The sequence below is a fragment of the Hydra vulgaris genome, chromosome 01, assembly GCF_038396675.1.
Source record: "Hydra vulgaris chromosome 01, alternate assembly HydraT2T_AEP".
Taxonomy (NCBI): domain Eukaryota; kingdom Metazoa; phylum Cnidaria; class Hydrozoa; order Anthoathecata; family Hydridae; genus Hydra; species Hydra vulgaris.
The window spans coordinates 55,157,368-55,163,085 of NC_088920.1; positions in this window are offsets into that span (position 1 = coordinate 55,157,368).

Here is a 5,718-nt window from a genome sequence, read left to right on the forward strand (position 1 = left end):
GCTGTTGTTGTTGTTATTGTTGTTGTTGTTTTCTTTAAAAAAATATTGTCTTTACAAAGTTTAGCTATAGCCTTAGGCGGTCCGGGTGCGATCTCATTAAATTCGAATAATTGAAGCTAATTCTATTTATTTATTTTTTACTTTTTTGACATAAATAGATAAAAGTAAAAATAAAAGATGTAGACTTTCGTTTTTATGTCCATTTTATTTTTAGTTCATTTAGAAATGTTTTCATATAAAGTTTTAAAGATGTGTGTAAGAGGGCAAAAAATATTTTTCTAAATTTCATTTGCATTTCCTTGCTGATGTTAGATGTAGCTCCTTAAGGTGATTCCTAATCATTTTAAGTACGAGGAGTCACGATCGTGGTTCAAATACCTTTTAAAATGATATTTAAAACGGTGACGTCAAAATACCGCTGTTCGTACATTAAAATGGTACTAATGATTTGAGCTCATTTTTGGAGATGTTTAAATCAATGATATGTTATATAAAATAGATATCTATCTTGCGGTGTTTTATTGAACGAATAATGAAACCGCTTTTTATTGTTTATAAGTAGTGTTTATGAGTCCGCCATTTGTAAAAAGAGCGAAAGCTGAAGTCGACTGTGGAATAAAAGTTAAAAAAGCAAGTCAAAAGTTTCCCATAAATTAAAGATAAATCAAAAACACGTTTTAGTAATTATAAAATACTTAAAAAAGTTTTTTTATAAGTCTATGTTTATTGAAAATTATTTTAATTCATAAAAATGCTTCAAAAGCGTCTATCGTTATACTTTTCTATTCACAACTTTAATCTCTTTCTAATCGGAAATAAGTTTAGGAATCATAAAGTATTATTGTTCAAGTATTCTTATTTCCTCTTAACACTTTTACATGAATAGTATTTATATTTAAGATATATTAACTTCATTTAAAGAAAGAAAAGTTAAATAATATTTGTTTACAATATTAATCTGTCATATGTGAAAAGGGCAAAAGCGGTTTCAGTTTTCGGGTCAAAGCTAGACATCTAGTTTATATAATATGTCATAGGTTTTAATGCATTATTATGCTTTTAAAAAGAAGCTTTAGTGGGCTGAATGATTTAAAAACCAGAAATTTTAAAATTAAAATTAGTTATTCTTATATATATATATATATATATATATATATATATATATATATATATATATATATATATAATAATGAAACAACTTACTTCAATTTTTCATTGACGCTATTTTATTTTTATTTTGCAAATTTAATTTTACAGCCTAACCAAAATATTCACGACAATTTTGATAAGTGTAAAACCGTTTACATCATTTACATAATTTTAAGTTTGGAAATACAACTTTTATTTATAATTTTATATAAGTTGTACTTCCAAATCATATTATATAATTAATACAAGATAAGTTGTATTTCCAAATTTAAAACTTAGTTTTACAGTTCTTTGTGAAAATAAGTTACTTTTTATTTTATGCCAATTTAATGAAATTTATTTAAGCGGCAACTATATTCAATTCAGTGTTCAAGCTATTATTTCGGTGGGCACACGTCGTCCGGAGGTCGTCCGAAAGAGGTCTCATGGACGTCCAGACGTCTGTAAAATGTCAGATAGGCGTCCCCCGGACGACGGATCCCCACTGGGATTTATTCATCCTGGTATCTAGCTAGAATTTTAATTTTCTGGTTGTTTCACTAAATATTGAAATATTTTTAAGAGTTTTTTTTATGATTTCAACCTGTATTTTATTCGGGCTCTGGTTTTATTATGTTAATACATTAATTTAATTGAAAACTCATGTTTTTATCACAAGGCTGACAATCACAAGTTTTAGTACTTACATTCTTTTTTTTTTAAAAACACCTTCAAATGCCAACGTAGTCACAAAATCTATACCAAAATCATCAGATACTCCTGGATACAAGTTTCTTGATTCTTGGAATAAATTTCCAATTGAACTTTTTAAACTAAATAGTTTATTAACCTTTTTGCAAAAGAAAAGAAAAAGAAGTAATTCGATTCGAACTATTAAAAATATTACAAACGAGTAACAAGAAACTTTATGTAATACTGTTAAAAGAAAAAGTTTGTATAATTGCCGATGAGGCATCAACTATTATTAGTAAATCAATCCCAGCAAACATTTTATAGCGGAAGTTCATTGGACCTATATAGACATTTTGAACGGTCCGCTGTAGTTTTGCTCATAGTTTACTTAGTGAACTATTAGCAAAACGCCGCCAAAAGTGGCTAGCTAATGACTAGCCACTGTCAACATGTCACATGTTAGAAAGTTATAGTGATGTCTGCTAATCTTATTCTGCTGTTTACAACCATTTTTCAAAAAACAAGAAGTATTCTGAAGTTGCGTCACATCTCAAAAAATGTTTTTTAAAAGACTGAGCTACCTCTGCATTATTAATCATTTTTTATATTTTATAATTGAGACACCTTCAGTAATCCTTAATTGAGACCTTCGAACGAGACACCTTCAGTAGTAATATTTTCTAATAATGAACAATCAAATCAGTTGAAGTTGTAAGAAGATAATTAACTTGGCATCAACACATTTTATAAAATTAAAAATAGTAATCTTATAAAAATCTTTAAAATAAAATTAAAAACTGTTGTTTTATTTGCAAAAAAGGTTGAACATTATCAATCAAGATACCGTAGCTCTTGACACATAACCAGCTGCAAGTAGGGGATGACGTAACTGATTTTTTAAGTCATTTAAAACATATAATTAAAGTGTTGTTAGTAGTATATAGTAGGTAGTGTACAGTGCATACTATAGCTGCTGCAGTGTAGTGATTGGAGTTCAGGTCACAGAACTAGAGGTCTGGGGTTCGAATGCGACCTCGGCCATATATGTATCAGGTATGTTATACCATGATATGTAATTTGTTACAAATGTACCAAGAAAATATATGACATGAAAATCAATGATTTTTAAAAAAATCTTTGAAACTAGATATATTTTTTTATTATTTATACCTAAAAGCAGGAGACAATTTTTCAAGAAAATTCATTCAAAAAAATGATGCATATTATAGTGCCACTGTAATTATAATAACAGAAAGTATTTTTAGTAATAATTTCTTAACTTAACTTTCAAATGCTGTATAAAAGATTTTCTCAGAGCCAAACGTGTACTTAAACTAGATATGCACCCGTGATGCAATGGTTAAAGCGTTTGCTTTAGATGCAAAAGATCCAGGGCTCAAACATAAGGGTAACAAGGTGATAAAGTATTTTTTTTACTATTCTCAACTAAATTATTACACATCAATAAATTTTAAATTTCGTAAAATAATCTCTTAACGTTCAAAAATCCCCTGTAATTGAGGAAGGTTCAAACTTTATACGATGAAGGCAACTTTTAACTTAGTCATTAAGACTAATTCAAAGTAGCGTCCGTTATTGAACAATATTTTTTGCGTACAGAAAAAAGTACTACTCAAGCGCTGAGTTGGCGGTGGCAGGCTTTGAACCCGTATCGTTTGACGCTCTAACCAACTGAGTTATCCAGTAACATAAGAGAGCAATGCTACTTTTTAAGTTTTTTTGTTTTAAAATTTTATCGGTGCACTCTTAAGTTAAAACTCAGAGAATGGCAACTATTTCCATTTGTATATTGTTCATGCCTAAACTTGATGCCTTTGTAAATATTGAATTCCTGTATTGCTTTTCCACCTGTATATGGGGCTTTTTTTTAAAAAAAAAAAAAAAAAACAGATACAAGAACTCATTTTAATTGCCTTTAGTATATCAACAAAAAAATAATAATGCCGAAATTAGCTATATACAATGATATAATAGATAACTCAAATGTGAAATCGTAATGTTTTTTTGTAACAAATTCCATAGTTTTTTACAATTCATCAGTCAAAAGCAATATGAAAATTTTAAAATTCTTCACTAAATATAAGTGCCGTAACGCCGTTCCGGCACGTTCCTAGAGAGAAAAAACACTGTATATACACTGTTCATTATACATGAACGTCTCTAAGGTGGTAGGGATGCAAATAGACTACTTTCTAAAATTCGTCATCGCATTCGTCATTTCGTCAAATAGACTACTTTCTGAAGTTCGTCATTGCATTCATTCGTCATTTGGTTTATTAAAACTGTTAAATACATTAAGAGAAATAATTTGCATAAAAAGCACTTTTAATTTTTTTAACAGAAAATTTATAATGGCGAAAAATATGTTAATTTTAACCCTTACAAATGATGTTTTTGAAACATGATACCTTAATAAAACAAAATTAAAGTTGAAAATTTTTTACACACATGTATATTATTATATTTTACACACATGTATATTATTATATTATACTCCGGATAACCCTTAGGATTGGCATAAATCATTTTACCCTTCAGAGTTATTGAAGTTTTTGTGAAAATAAAACTTTTTAATTAATGTTGATACAAATTGGCATCTAAATTGATTTTTTATAAGAAATTTATTAAGTGTTTTATGTAAAATCCAAGGGTCATCCGGAGTATTAGACACAAATTCAAAATTTCAAGTCAAATGCTCAATTCTCGAGTTATCATGTTTCAAGAATGCAAGAAATTAAAAAAAGAGAAAAACAAAAATTAAATGTTCAAAAAATAAGTTTCTCCTCAGTAAGAACCATTTCGATATGAATCTACTGATTCTTTTTCACTCATTTTATCAAAAAATTCTTTTTTCTGGCTCGCATTCTTTTTTACCCCTTTTCTCTGCATTCGTGAACTTTTTATCCATTTGCTGAATGCGTGAATTATCTAACTTTTTCGCCACAGCTTTTAAAATTTGTCTTTTTAAACCAAAGTGTTCTAAAACCGTCAGTATTCCTTTTCACCCATTATTAAAGTGAATAATAGCTGAACGCACACCCATTTCTATGATTTCCCGGCTAACAAGTATAATTTTTGGTATATTTTTGTAAATAGTATAAAGTATAAAATTGCCAACAGTACTGTTACAACTTATCAGCTTATTTATCTGTCTGAGCCAAGTTTATGACTTTAAAATATGGTATTTAGACCGTTAAAGACATAACAAATACACCTTAGTAAATGTTCAAAGTAAAATTAGCCATATATTATTTATATGAGAAGAAAATAAAGAATAAACTTCTGTTTATGTTTATTAGGGACGTTGCTATGGGCTCTGATGCTCTATTGCTAGACATATCAAAGGGTGAAATTCCACCATAAAAAAAAAATTAACAGTTATTTTTCGATCATTATTTTTTAAAGTTATTTTTCGATCATTATTTGCATCCCTACCACCTTAAACGGAAAAGAACCAAGCACCATTTTTAACTAAATTTAGTTAAAAAAAGTTGTCAATAAGCAGATATCAATCAAGAAATGTGAAAGGCTGTTTCCGGTATACTGTAATAAACAGAAAGAAAACTATTTTACAGTATACAAGTTCGCATGCGCGCATGGAAGAATAATATACCTTTGAAACTATTTTATTGGCAGGAAACGTCAGATCATTTTTCCTTGACCGTGTTTAATCAGTTATTGAATAGACACTTTCAATTACATATTTGTAAAATTATTGATTGTATTACATTTCATCATTGGTTTTTATTTTGTTTTATAAAAAAAATAATCATAATGATTATCAGTATAATGAACAAGTGAATACTCTTAATTAAAAGCTTTAAAAGAAAGATAGCTCATTATTGCTTGCCAAATGTTTTTGCTAAGTATTAAATT